At 37.0% G+C, this 15,706-nt stretch overlaps 1 protein-coding gene across 10 annotated transcripts in view; it reads right to left on the bottom strand.

Annotated features, from left to right (window-relative positions):
• The window catches only part of ZNF644 (zinc finger protein 644), a 139,797-nt gene extending 124,559 nt beyond the window's left edge, over positions 1–15,238 (bottom strand). For 2 of the 10 annotated variants that reach the window (XM_048220197.2, XM_048220195.2), the window contains exon 1: positions 14,863–15,171. The gene's annotated coding sequence lies outside the window, so the exon portion shown is untranslated. Of the gene's footprint in view, positions 1–10,758; positions 14,485–14,561 lie in introns of those variants that run through there. The other 8 variants (XM_048220193.2, XM_057310481.1, XM_057310479.1 and 5 more) reach the window with 8 other exon arrangements.
• Between the last annotated feature and the right edge of the window lie 468 nt (positions 15,239–15,706).

The raw sequence follows: 15,706 nt of genomic DNA, 5'->3' as shown, positions 1-15,706 counted from the left end.
AGATTTAGTAATTAAAGAGATTAAGTAATGAAATTAAAGAGATTAGGTAATGGAAAAATTTACCAAAAATAAAACCGGATTAGATGGATTCTCTGGTGCAATCTACCTTTACATCAAATGTTTGTTCTTTTTTAAATTTGAGAGCGAATGAGCAAGAGGCGGAGAGGAAGCAGACTCCCTGCTAAGCACGGACCCTGACATGGGGCTTGATCCCAGAACCCTGGGATCATGACCTGAGCCAAAGGCAGACACTTAACCAAGTGAGCCACCCAGGCGCCCCTAAACCAAATGTTTAAAGAATTGACACCAATCCTTCTCAAACCTTCCCCAAAATAGAACAGGAACGGACATTTCCTAATTCATTTTATGAAGTCATTATTACTTTCATACCAAAACCAAGACATCACAGGAAAAGAAAACTATAGATAAATGTCCCTTTTGAATAAAATCACAAAACTCCCACTTCATGTGCGCATGCACACAAGTCTTTCTAAAGACATACCATCTAGATCCTCTTTTCTTCTTCTCCCAATCTGAACTGATCATTCTTCAGACCTGCTGCACAGCCACCCTCCTTGGATGTCCCTTCACCATCTTTTTAGATATGTATTTACTTCTCTCCTATACTAAATTCTATTTCCTGGAGAATTCCTCTTTTTTACTTAACTCATCATTTTGATAAAGTCCATGTCCTCTAGTAACTTCCTGAGATACAGTGCAGTTGAAGGAAATATTCTAACAACCTCATATGCTTCATAATTTTAACCTACTCCCACACTTGACAGCTTGGCAAGGTACAGAATTAGTAGTTTGTAAATACCTTTCCTTCAAGAGTTTTGAAGGTATTATTCCATTAATAATTCCTTTCCATTGTTACTGACTCCTAATCTCTTTTATATGCTCCATATAGGAAAGCTATTGGGATCTTCCTTTTATTTCTGGTGTCTGAATATTCATCATGATGTACTTCGATGTGTTGTTTTTTTCAATCATTATCCTGAGCATTCTGTAAGGCCTTTCAATGTGAAAACCGAAGTTTTTGTTTAATTATTATTAATTTCCTCCACACATTTTCTCCCATCCTCTAATTTTTATCTTTCATGTTGACCTCACCAAGTATGATCCTCTAATTTCCTTATCTTTAACATCTTTTCGTCCTACTTTCTAGAAGATTTCCTCAACTTTATCTTCCAACCTTCTACAAGAATTTAATATTCTAAACTTCTCTTCTATTAAGTACCTCATATTCTATATTTCCAATCCTCCTCTTATTTCATATTCTAAATGTCTAAGAGCTTTTGTTTTCTGAGGGTTGCCTTTTTATAGCAAACATCCTTTCTTGTTTCAAAGATACAATTATCTTACTTTCAAACGTATTTCACTAACTTTTTAAGTTTTTTTGTTTTGTTGTTTTGAATTGCTGCTATCTCCTCCTCTTTCATAGTGGGGTTATCCTCAAATGTTTAATGATCCTTAATGTCATATCTTAAAATGAAACACATAAAAGCTGTCTGGAAATCCTGTGTTAATGGGTAGGTGTCACTGCAGGATGATCAATCTGGGCCATTTCCCTGGGTGGATCTACATCTGTTATTATCTGTTGGTCTTTTTTTCCTGATCATTAGTTTGCTATAACAGGATTAATCTTCCAGTCTCACATCTGGGGTTATGAGCCTGACACCCAGTATTCTCAGAACTAATAGAGAAAAAAAGGCTGGAGATGATTCCTGGTTCAACATGTAGATTTCTATGTAATTCTGTTTTTTTAGTATGTCATCCTTAACCCAAGCTGTGTGTAGAGTTCTCAGATACAGAAATCCTCCATTTGAATATCAGAGAAGAAACCTCAAAGTAAGAAACCCCCTCCTAGTACCACAAGCATTGCTTACTTATTATATGCTTTGGGGCAATTCTTTCAAAGTACCTGAAGCCACCAATTTCTGAAGCATCCCAGGGTCTACAGTACCAATTCTAGGCCTCCCCCACTAATTGCAGAAAATTCAGTTTTCTCAGATCTACAAAATTAGTTACCACTTCTGCTTTCAAGCTTCCAAAGTTTTACTTCTGTGATCAATTTTCCAGTTTTCTTTGTCCTTGACAATCAATGCCTTTTTAACAAAACCACTATTGTAATTCTATTAGGGCTCTGATAGCAAAGTAAAGGTCTCTAACTCGTGTTTAAATGAATATTAACCTCATCTGTTTTTTCGGCCACATACTCATTGTTGTTAAGTTCTAATCAGTATTAAATTTAAGCTTAAATCCCAGTAGGACACAGAGTTTTCATCATCCAAGTAGTTATAATCATTTGGCTTGAACACCAGTTTTATTATTTTAGTCAAAAAACATTGGCCTATACAATTCAATTTCTCTAATTTAAAACTTCAAATTCTCCTTAAAGCCCAAGACACAATTTTTTAAAAATTCACAGGAATTTGAAAAGAATGTCTATTCTCTATTTGGAACAAAGTTCGACATACATCTAGTAAATAAAACATACTGCTATTCAAACAAAGCCTCAATTGTTGTTTATTTGCTCTATTAAATTCTAAGATAAATGAAAGTTGGTGTTACTAATTTCTCTAAAGAAAGCCTACTTACTCTACACTTCACATTTCAATGCTGTTTATCACACAAAAGTTCAAGCCTAATAGTGTTTAGTAGCTCTAACTTTTTATTAATTAAAAATGTTTTTTTCACCCATTTTACCCTAGAAAGGTTTTTTCCTTTGCTTGACATTGATTAACTTTTAAGTTTTCATATTTTTGCTATTCTTTTATTTTTAAGGTTCATTATTATGTCTTAGATAAAACTCCAAACCACACACCAAGAATTTTTAATCCAGTACGTAAAGGCAGGGAGCGAGGAAGACCAATTCCTGTTACGTGAAGAAAAAGCTGTTAGAAGGGTATCAGGGAACGAAACTTGACAGGAAGTTGGTGAATAAGTCTTAGAAAATAAGATGAACGAGGAGGAAGTTAGACAAAGAATATCACACTAAAGGATACCTATGGAGGATGCTATTTGTATCACTCTAAATGGCACTGCCACCATTAAGGCATTCACTGATCTAGCACAAGATTTTTGGTTCCATCACAGCCACTGGAAATTATCTCTATATTCTCCACCTCTTTCCTGTGTGAACTTCTCGGTAGGATCAATGTGTATGGGACAGTCAATTTTGTTTCCTAGTCCCCTTCCCTCTCAAACTGTGGCCTCTCCTCATGCACACGGTGATTTTTCATTGCTTTTCACCTTGCATAGACCCAAGCAGCGTAAACAGGTGGGGATGGATCTATTTCCAAGAAGTTTACAGGCAAACAGGGAAGAGGAAAGACGTCCAGGGGAGAGCTTTCAGGGAAGCTTCCTATTCCCATACCAATAGTTCATCAGGATAATCAGAGAATAGACAGTTCTGCTATTATCCCTTCTCACCCATACTATTTATACTAAAATGCCAAACTTCAGAGTGATCAATGAATTCTCTTATTTCCAGTGACAGTAGGGAACAGCGTATTCTCTTTTGCTTTAACTGATATCTCAACAGGTAACTTGGACACAAATGTACCTCCCTATTTTACCAGGTTGCCAGAAACCTAACTTCTTTACTAGCTGAAGTTCACCCTATATTAACTGTGAGAATGGTGAAAATGTAAATTTGTTAAAGTAAGACTAACATACTACCTTAAATTCCTAGACTCTATTCACTCCCAAATTCTGTTCTATTTACTAACTCTAAAACGGGCAGAAAACAATTTTTAATTTTATTACTTGTATAACTTTTTCATACTCTTCTAATTCTTCTATTTTAAGGGGCACCTAGTGGTACAGTCAGTTAAGTGTCCAACTCTTGGTTTTGGATCAGGTCGTGATCTCAGGGTTGTGGGATCAAGCCCTGCATCAGGCCCTGTGCTCAGCACAGAGTCCGCTTGAGACACTCTCTTCCTCTGCCCCTCCCCACAGCAAGTGTTCTCTTGCTCTCTGTCAAATAAATAAATCTTTTTAAAAATTCTTCTAAGAATAATCTACTAATTATAAGTCATGGTACACATTCAAGAACTCTTAAAAACTCCAGTGAAGACAAACAACTTACATCTTAAATATCAAAAAATACTATTGCTCCAAGGAAACTATAGGGATCTTTTCCTCCAATAAAAGCAGTGTGTTTCCAACTATTCTAAATTTTAAAATAAGCATTTATTTTAAAACAAATTTAAACACCAAAGTCCAGACCACTAATTTTCATTATCTATTTTCCCACCAACTCCTATACCAATTAGAATGTCTCTTAAACCATGGCTAAAATGTACTATTATAACAAAATACAACAATTACAAGCTCTTCTTACTATCCATCTCAAGTATTTTTTCCTCAAAGTACTAGCAATTCAGAAAATACCACTAGAGCATAACTCTGAGTTTTACTTAGTTTTGATTTGAAAAAAAATCTAACTTAAAAGCTCATCAGTTTTTTTTATGGAACAAGGCAGATGTATCCCAATTAGTGTTAATAATTTATTTGCAAATTGTGTGTCCAAGTAAATTTATTTTCAATAGCTGGAGATAATAAAACTGTTTCATTCTAATTTTAACTTTGCGTAACAAACTTAGGACCCACACATTTTACCTGCCTGATTTTAAAACTACCCACCCTTATTTACTCTTAATATATCCTCCCTCCCACCCACCAAGGTAATAACCTCTAACTGGCCTTCCTCACTTCAATCTCTTCTCCAATCATGTTATATCTGGCTACTAATCCTTTTTTGTTTTTCTTCATTTATTCCTGTTCAGTGTACTTTAGTTGAATCCCTTATTTCTAATTTCTTTTTTTTTTTTTTTTTAAGATTTTATTTATTTATTCGACAGAGATAGAGACAGCCAGCGAGAGAGGGAACACAAGCAGGGGGAGTGGGAGAGGAAGAAGCAGGCTCCTAGCAGAGGAGCCTGACGTGGGGCTCGATCCCAGATCGCCGGGATCACGCCCTGAGCCGAAGGCAGATGCTTAACCGCTGTGCCACCCAGGCGCCCCCCTTATTTCTAATTTCTAATCCAAATTTCTTTAGATTCCTCCAGCTCAGGCCACAATCTTAGCAAATTTATTTTTCATTACATTCATTTAAAATAGAGGCTACTCTGAGTAAGGAAAATGCTTGCACTCCACAATTCCTATCTCTGTGCTTTTTAACATGCCTTTCTCCCTAGTTGATATTCCCTTCCCTCTCCACTAATCTATTCATACCACTTCTTCAAAACCTAGATTATAAAAATATTTTTGCCAAGAAGCTTAATTAATTAGTCCAATCTTACTAGATACCACTCATTTTATTTTGTGTCAACTCAGTAATTCAAATGTTTCTTTAAGTACTCCTCAAGTTGTGTGCTCATGAGTTCTTTAGAAGAGGAACCATATCCTTTGCTCTGTATTTCAGCATTCTTACCCCCAGTGAGGTACTACATGAATTCTCTGTAATAACTAACCCAATGAAAACAAGCAAAGGTTGGAGAAAATACAACCATACAAATAAGGTTTTTCTGCATACGAAAAAATCCAATCTCCCAAAACTAAATTCAAATACAAAATCCATTTTTGTCAAAACAACACAAAAACACAGAACATACCCTTAAGTGTGTTTTTTCTACCCACAGAAGTCAGCTCTTAAGGCTGTTAATTAGTAACATTCTAATTGTTTTGACTGTGGTTTTCTAAATCTTACCCAAAAGGTATTACATAAAGTCTTCATATTTTGTAGCTTATAACCGTATGTTTTCAAGGTCTAATCTAACTGATTTTGCGTTAGCCTTCTACACTTCACAAATACAAAACCTACGTAAGTTGATAGATGAGCTTTTATTTCTTCAAGACAACTATTAAATTCTTAGAACAAGAGTATATTAAGCAAAGTTACGATACATTTTAAAAAACCAAAACTTCATATAAATATTTTCATTTGTAAGTTCAAAAGCATTCATAATCCAAATGTTAACGAGAAAGTATTTTTATGTCCACTTCTGCACAATTTACAAAACATATCTATTCCTCAAAACTAGGCATACTAGAATGTAGATACATATTTTCATTGTTACGTACTTTTTACAACTTTACTATAATACATATTTCAGAAATAAAAATCCCTCTGCCAAAAACACCAACTGTTACACTAGTAAACAAGCCTTCCACTGCTCATTATTTATGAAACACAATGTTGTGACCATTAATTCCATTTGAAAAATAAAACCAATGCAAGTGCTAGAAGTAAAAATCATTATCAATAATTCCATTTCAGTTCTCATTTTGTAAAGTGTACCTCATGGATTTTAACCATTCGATTTTTTGTGTAACTGTCCTGAAGGTAACATTTTAGTTCTTTACACATAAATGTCAAAATCTTTCAGGTAGAGAATGGATACTGAGCTGTAAACAGAAGTATACCACTTTATTCTTACCCCTACAATCACAATCAGAAATACTCAAATACCTTATTAAGTAACCTGCAATGCCTGAAAGCTAACTCACATAATGCTTAGAAGCTATTAAAGAGGTTCCAAAAGGCCTCTATAGAAGGAGGCAATCCAAGACCTCCTCTACCTACTTCTTGACTATATGCCTAGAGAATACTGTAATGAAAGCAAGCCAGATAACTATGTTATCTGTACAAGCAACTCCAATCTCTGCATTCTAAACAAATTCTCTAGTCATAAAACTTCTAAAGGGTCAATATTAATGAAAACTAAGAAACACCTCTCTGATCCTGGCATAAACCACACTGGAAAAAAACAAAACAGAAGAGCCATGGTACCAACTACTTATCATCTCATTACCTCCAAATTCACTTTATGCCAAACAGGAATAGAAAAGAAAGAGATTTAAGCCATCAATTCTTACTACCCTTGGAAAGGAGGACAAATATGCCATAAACAAGTTTTAAAATAAGTCAAATTTATTCATGGTGACAGAGATCAAAATAGTGGTTACTTCTGGAGGGGGAATTATAGGAAGGGGCACAAGGCACCTTTCTCAGTGTTCCATATCTTGATCTGAGTAGAAGTTATGTGTACTTACACGTAAAATTTCACTGAGCTGTATTCATGATTTGTGCACTTCACTGTATGTAAGTTATATCTAAACAAAATACATAGGGGCGCCTTGGGGGCTCAGTTGGTTAAACATCTGACTTTTGATTTCAGCTCAAGTCATGATCTTGGGGTCATGAGATCAAGCCCCATGTTGGGCTCTGTGCTTAGCAGGGAGTCGGCTTAAGATTCTCAACCTCTCCTTCTGCCCCTCCCCTCCTGCTCTCAAATAACTAAATACATCTTTAAAAATAAATAAATAAAACATTTAAAAATAACTCACCAACAATGGTCAAATATAAAAACCTTTTCTCAAATCTCATCCGTTTTGATCATTCTCCATTATACTGCTAATCACAGAACACCAATATACTCTGAGTACAACTCTTTCCCCTTAGGAGACCTATGAGACTTTATTAGTATTCTTTCAGCATTTTTCTTGTTCTGCCTCATATTAATTCACTTAAATATTAATTCAATAGCCATTAAATGCTCATGTACAAGCCATGGATTAAGCACCCTCCAACATATATTTCACATACACACCCTCCATACAAAACAAATTCCCTAAACTAGATTCAAGCCACTCTGATTTCAAATTACATCTCCTATTTTAATTCCTATCACTTTACAGATTTGTTCTCCAGCATACTCTTTTCTTAGCTATTCTTTAAGGCTCAGTTCAATTTCTATTTTATCTTTTCTCCATACTTGTACAGAACTTACTATCTATATCTGCACCGTCCAGTATGAAAACCATGTCGCTACTAAGCACTTGAGGTTTGGCTAATCTGAATTGAGATGTGCTTTAAGTGTGGAACACACACTTTTGATTTTGAAGAATTGGCATGAAAAAAAGAATGTAAAATATCTCAATTGTATTTCCATACTGAAAGACTGTTTTGATTATACTGGGTTAAATAAACACATCAATAAAATTAATTTTACCTATTTCATTTTTTAACATGGCTATGGAAAATTTTAAATCACATTTGTGGCTCAACGTATTTCTTTTGGGCAGTGTGCCCTCTATAATCTATTTATAAAAGTCCCACAAATGTTTTTTAATACATCTCATCCACCCAATGAGAGTATAAGAATTCAGTATTTTTCCCTTCTATAGCAATTATTATATTAGGAATTACAGACAGTAACGTTTTAAACAGAATTAAGTACCTGTTTAATTTTAATATCACTTTTAAAGTATTTCTAACAAGGAAGCTTACAGCATTTCAAAGTATAAAAATATTTAAAAAGTTGTTCTCTGATGGCTATAAACTGGAAATGTCATCTACATTTTATGTATATCCAATTTTGAGTTAAATATCTCATCAGATAGTATCATTAAACCTGTAGTTTTTCTAATACCAGAGAGTATTAGTTTTGATTAACCTACACTATTTTTCTTCTTGGTCACTCAGTAAAGAAAAAGGCAGCTTCCACTTTAACCAATATCATTGTACCAATATCCAGTAGCCAAGACAAAGAGTATTTATATGATTGTATGAATAAACAATGTGGTCAATAAGATACCGCTTGAAATAAGGGTAGGCAGAAAAATGCTTTTATAATGTTGTTTTATAAGTAGGAAATAAAACTTATAGATTGTAATAATTAGGTTAAAGTATAGACAGATAGAAAGGAGAGGAAGGTAGAATAGAAAGAACTTATCTATATAATCAAGATACGCCTATAATTCAAACTTGACTGCTGTACTGTTTACTATCTATGTGACCTGAGTCTGAGTTTGTTTCCTTGCACATAAAATGGGAATATATATATCAAGCATTACTGTAAGGAATACACAGGAGATGTTTAAGTATGTCAGTCTCATCTCCCTTTCCTTTAATACTAATGACTACATAACGGTGATAAGATTATGGGGGACTTTTCCCCCCTTCATTTTCCAAACTGCTGAAAAATATTTTTAAGCATATACGAAACTTCTAATTTTTCATACTCACACCCCTCTGCATGTGAACTAAATTTTACTAGCTTCCTTTTACATTTTTTTTTAAAAAGCTTAAAATTTGTGTTGGTGGTGGGAGAAGTAGGTAGTAGAAGAAAAATTAAAGAGAGAAATAAGTTTAAGGCTGTATCAGCACAGACAAATACAAAACAAAGTATAGAGAGGAAAACAGCAAAAGGAAATGCTGTTTGAGGAAATTCCCCTGACTCAGACTAAGCAATGAAAAGATAACATGCTTCTCCTCAATCTAGCTGCTGTTGAAGCTCCTCTTCACTCCTATCTGGGGTTTATACGTATATTACGTACAAATACACACAGCCGCTCATCCTCTTCTCTCTACTAATGATCACTACCATCCTCATGGTCAGAAATTTAAAGGAGAGTGAAGAAATTCAGGATGTTTTAACAAAGATAAACCAACATATTGGTTGGGAAATAACTTCACTAAAATGTACTCACTCCCAAGTGCATTTATTCATCAGCTGACAGTAACAAAAGGGAATGTGTTCCTGAAATACTGAACCTGGTTAATAGCTTTTGCTGCTTGAAGGCAAACTTTGATGCCTGCTGACTTCCTTTATAACAACCTTACCTTTGTAGACATGGGTCTAAAAAAGGAACAACAGTAAAAGTATACAATTCCAAATCACTTGCAGGTGAAAATTTCAAGTTACTATAAAAAAAATTAAACAATGGTAATAGTAATAACTATTATAGTAGTAATAACTACTATAGTTAATAGTAATAACTATAAATACTATATAATAGTAATAACTATTATAAAAGGTAACATTTGTGTACCCATTGTGTGCCAGAAAGCTAAGGACTTTACGTGAATTATGCAATGTAAACCTTAAGCCTCTATGAAGATGATATTGTTAAATCCTCTTGCTTAGTGCTCACACAGCTTGATTTTTTTAAGTACTCTCTATGCCCAATGTAGAGAGTGGGGCGTGAACTCACAACTCTGACTCAAGAGTCACATGTTCTACCAACTGAGCCAGCCAGGTGCCCCCACACAGCTAGATTTTAACCCCATCAGTTTTACTTCAAGGCTTACACTTTTAAACCTTATCTCATCCTGCCTCTTTATTCCTATATAATTACAAATGCAACTATGATTGCCTGTGTGTGTGTACATATACATGTTTATGTGTGTATGTATTATTCAGTAAATCAATGGTAAGCAGTAGGCAATTCCCACTTTGGCAAGGTTTTGTCCACCTTCACAAACCATTCAACAACTGGCAATCATTCCCTCCCCAATAAATGGTGTTTTGAAAATAACAGTTACATTTAACATCTTCCTCAAGAAACTGATGAAAAAGATCTGCATTAAGCTTTCAGTTAAAAGAATAAATGCCACAGAAGAAAGGATAAAAATGTTAATCTTTTATAAAAGTTAGATAAATAACTGATACAATACAGATATATATATGTTTTGTAATCTGTAAAGTACTTTAATCCTAACACTTTATTAGGATTTTATTTTAAATTATCCATTTGGCTCCTAACATATTTAAATTGGACTTTGTACAAAAAGTCTTTTAAAAACTATATATTCAGCTTCAATGAATGATATACATACTAAAAGGTTTAATATCTAAAAATCATATTTATCACTCTAAGCAACTTCAACTATACCACAATCTAGGCTAATAGAATTGAATTGCAAGGAACAAATTACTCATCTATACTTTTCACAAAGTTACTTACAAGATCACAGTTCCAAGAATCCCAAATGGAATGGGAAGGCTACAGCTTGCAAACAGAAGAGGTAAAGCAAAGATTAGTAGAGGGAGAGTATAAAGGAAATATCTTAGAAACACTAGTCTTAATCCAGCCTCACTTCCCTCCATTCCGGAGAAGTATGCACTGCTGCTTCTGTCCTGGCATGCTTCTTTTCTTCCCCCTGAAATCCTCTGCTTTTCTCCTCCTGGAAAGTTATCTCACAGGACTTTTTGTTTTCTTTGCTATCATCTCTCAAATTGTCGAAGGATGTCCTATCTTGAATTTAAAAGGGCAAAAACATAGTAACTCCTCATAATTACTTAAGAGTTCCTAGTAAATTCAAAGAGGATAGTAACTCAAAATTTGGCAGATCTTAGAAAAAATTTAACAGTAGAGCAAAGACCCTAGAGATGAGAAAATACCTTTTTCATGGAGACTCCCCATCTTCCTGAAGAAAGACTATGAATTGAATTTGCCATTCTACCTTCTAGGTCTCCGGTGATCTTTATATTTGTTTTTAAGAAAAATATAGAAATACTTCAGCCAACCAGCAGGGTGAGCTAGTGCTAGAATCAGATTATTATTGTCAATTTTCTGAAAATTCAAAGATGTAAATGGCTTGTAATAGTAAAAGCAACAATTTCCTTGCAATAAACCTGAATTAAAAGACAACACTTCTAAAACTGCTTCAGTCATTGCTACATCTCATAACTTTGTAAATATTTACAAATACCAACTACAAAATAGACTCTATAGGGATTAATGGTAATAAATGTAAAAAGTTAGAGCTCATTTGAATACCTATCCAAAAGATCATAGTAGCTATCCTTTATTCTCATGTTTTATTGTATAGGGCTATCACTAAAAAAGTTAAAAACACTTTTTTAAAAGGACTGCTAAAAACGGACTGTTCTAAAAATTAGGAATGGAAACTCATCATACCTATTTCTGAATTCAGGGCAAACTGCTGCCTTAAGATTGCCTGAAAAGCAATCATGAGAAAAGTATTCCTACAAGAATAATAATAAGAATAAGATCCACTCTTTTCCTTTGGAATCACACCCTGAGAAGAATCTAAATAAGTAACCCTAACAGTGTATCTCTGACAAACCTAATCTTGTCTATCAATTTCTCTAAATTGCAGGTATCCCCACCACTTCTAGTGACTGTCCTTGACTCTCTTTTCCCCCTGCTACCCAATACGGTCTCAATTCAACCACACCAAAACTCTCCCTTTTATAACTTGAATAACAAATTAAAACTGCAAAATGTTTAAAGTTTGCAGGTAACAGACTCTGTAATTACAAATCATCTGAGAGTTATCCTAATTATCGTAAGACTAAACTGTAAGTAAATCCACTCACACAGTGTTGAAAATTAATAGCTTATCAACTTTCTTAAAAAATCAATAATTTAAATGCAGTTTAAATGACCCATAACGGCTTTAAAACCTCAATGCAATTTAACAAGTTTTTGTTACATATATCAAAGAAGTTAAGGAACTGTGGGATCCTACCATAAATGATTTTGCTACTTGTTGGATTTCCTAACTGATCTTACTTCAGTGGTAGTAGTAATCTTAACAAGTTGTTTTTAACAAGGGCCTATCTCAGTGGCATGTCCATTTACCCCAAAAAAAAGCTATTACAAAATGAAGGCACTACGTCACTGTTCTAGGCATCTCATTTCTTATGTAATAACTGGTAATAATGGCAGTTATTTCAAACTTTCCAAGAAATTCATCAAGCTGTTTGTTTCTTTAAATTTTTTGGGTCAAGACTGATTTTTTAAAAACTCGAAATTCAAAAGCAATATTGCTCCAAAATTACCTGAAATGTCTGGATTTTGTTATCTGGAATTATTTCACCGGAAGTCACTTTAAAAACTACATCACGGCATCATGTTAAATAACAGTTTTTAACTTATTGTCACAGAAGTTCTCATTAAAATAATAGTATCTCACAGATACTTTCAAACATACTCTTAGTTTTCAACCACTATTAGTTACAGAGTCACCTTCTCATCCTAGCAATGTGACCGATGAAAAGAGCAACGGGGTAGAAGTTGAAAAGACAATCTTCCGTTATGCACTAACATAATCATATCTAGCCCTAAATATATCATAAAACAGTGGGTATAACTAGCTGTTCCCTGAGATTCCTTCCACTCTAACACTGCATGACTCAGTAATACGTTTTGCCTATGTATCTCCTATTCATTAATACAGTAAGATTGTTCTCTATTTAGAAGAAAAGCTAAAAGGGGGAAAATATGTATCTGAAAGAAGCAAGGAAAATGAAAGTTTTAAGTTACATTAAAAAATTGTATTTTAATTTGAACAGAGATCTAAAGTTAACGATCTAAATGTGTTTATCCCTTCAATCACATTATTTACTCTGTTAATGTGACCTGGCCAAAACATTAGTTGTTTCCAAGTTCTGTACTTCAAACATTAGTTAATACAATATACAAAGTACGATGTAGCCATTAAGTGCAGTATAACGTTGTGTTAGAATTCTAAAATTTACACTGCCATGGTTTTAACATGAATATACTTATCACTGCACCAACAGTGGTCAAGCCTTCATGTTTTACCCATTAAAATGTCTAAACTAAATTATAACTTCCTCATAAAAACTAATTTTTTCTCACCAAAGCTACCAAGGCAGGATTACTGCCATCAAGTTCCCTGGATACTTACACACGACACTGAAGGCAAAGAGCGGGTTTCCTTTGAGTAACTTGAGTTGTCTATTTTTGAAATGCTTTCCTTCTTCTTGGACCAAAGAAATGTAACTAAACTACTGCAGAGAAGCAATATACTATTAAGGCAAATCTAATCTATCATCCAGATGCAACAAGACTGGCATTAGTCGGAACTGGCCAGAAGAGATGATGGTGTTTTGGTATTTCTGTTGTAATTATTGACTTGTATACAAAACAGGACCATCATTTAGGCCCTCATTGTGTTTACCCCTTTGTTGAGTAGTTCTTAATGACCACACAAAATCTGAAGTCTAAACATGAAAGTTTTATAACAACTAAATTTATGTCAATATTACTCAGACAGTTCAAGAAAAGTTTTCCACTAATGTTGCTAAACCATGGATGGATCCCAACACGAGAGTCGTCTGTGGAAGTCTCGTAACAAGAAACCTTTAGCTCCACCACCTAAGTTTCCAATCACTGAGAAGGGTCTGGGACAACTCATCTTCAGGTTCACGGGAGAAGTGGAGCACACCTGCTTTCCTCTGGCAGAGATTAAGCTCCCAGGGACACAAAGGCCAGGGAATCAGACCTGGAGAAGCAAAAAGCTTTAGCTGGTCACCCACCAAGCCCCTGGCAACCCAAACACTTTGGGCGATTTACCTCTTGCTGTTACTTCCCAGGCACCTATCGGCATAAGATCTTCCAGAACAGGGGGAGGGGACGGCTATGCAGTCCTGGTCCCACGTTAGGGGAGGGGTGTGTACAGTTAATGCCAGAGCTGGCGCTTCTGGCCAAAACCGAGCAGCCCCGGAGAGGGGTTGGTGACTGCTCTCGGACCGCCCCGTTACTCAGTGCGTTGCAATGGCGACCGCCAGGCTCCCCAAGCCGCCTGATCTCGGCCCCTTCCCCCTACTGCTCACTGGCTGCTCGGCTTCATGTGACTAAACAAAACCCCCAAGTCTAGTGCCCAGCTCAGCCCCTTTGTGTCCGCTACCGGATCCTCCGACGCCGCCGTGGAAAGGTTCCCCCCCCACCCACTCTCCGCCGAGTCCCGCCCCGCGGCGGCGGCCGCCGCTCACCTCAGGCTCCGCCGCCCCCCGCGGCCGCCGCGGCCGCCGCCTCCCCGAACCCGGGGCCCGGGCTCCTTGTGTAGCACCAACTCCGCCTCCTCGGCCGCCGCCGCCATCTTAGCCTGTGCGGCAAAACGCGTCCTTTTGGATGGTTGGGACCCAGCCTAGGGCGTAACTCCCCGGGCCCGAGCGCCGAAGGTCGGGTCCCCCAAGTTCTTCCGCCACCCTCAATCCCGCCGCCGCCACAGCCCAGAGGCCCGAAACCCACTCGAGTCCCGGAGAATCCGACCAAATAACCCCTGAAACTCACAGTTTGGTGCCGTGTGCGTCAAACCGGGGCGACGTTGGGAGCGCGCGGCGTCCCCGCGTCACACGCCGCTCTGTACGCTACTCGGCTCCAACGGCCCCCCTCCGCTCCCCGCTTTTCGCCTCCGGCCCCGGTTCCCACGGCGCAGGCGCGCTGCTTTCCCGCCTCTACCGAGCTGCGGGCCGCGGGGGCGTCCAGCGAGGAGCTCTTGGGCGGCTTTGCTCTGATGGAGCGCCTGGGCCAATTAGGCAAACGGGGGCAGCAGAAACAGTGCACCACTGTTCTCGGATGCCAGAAACCAAACAAGGTCACCTCCCCCAGCGCTGACCTAATCACTCTCAAGGAGGTTCCCGCCCCAAAGTAGGCACTCTCCAAATATGGTGGTGCCCAAACTCTGCAAGACCCAAGCACTTAGGCAAGCCTAGGCCCTTTAAGGTGGAACAGGCCCATATTTGATTTCCATAATCACTAGCGTGCCAGAATTCCTTTTCCTACTGTTGATGAAAACAGCTAAGGAACTCAAGATTGCCAGTCACAACTGTAATGGCAGAGGAAGGTTTGGATCTTAACAGAACCAATTGTTGGGAGATGCTTGATGACCAGCCGAAGCATCAAATGTGGCAACTCAATTAGCAGAGCAGCCTACCCTAAAAGGTGCCCAGGGTTTGGCCCAATTTGATTTCTTTCAAATTTCAAGTGCAGGGAGGATATTCTCTCCCTGCATTACTCAATATGCCAGGAGTCTCCAAATTAAGGTTATATAAGAAACACTTGAGATACCGGTTAACCCTTCAATGAATCGGTAGGTCCCAAGAGAGTTCTGGAAAGCTCCCTTTTTAAGAAGCAT

The sequence above is a fragment of the Ursus arctos genome, unplaced genomic scaffold (assembly GCF_023065955.2).
Source record: "Ursus arctos isolate Adak ecotype North America unplaced genomic scaffold, UrsArc2.0 scaffold_12, whole genome shotgun sequence".
NCBI classification, from domain to species: Eukaryota; Metazoa; Chordata; class Mammalia; order Carnivora; family Ursidae; genus Ursus; species Ursus arctos.
The sequence above is the reverse complement of the archived record's forward strand: the minus strand, read 5'-3'. Positions and strand labels throughout refer to the sequence as shown.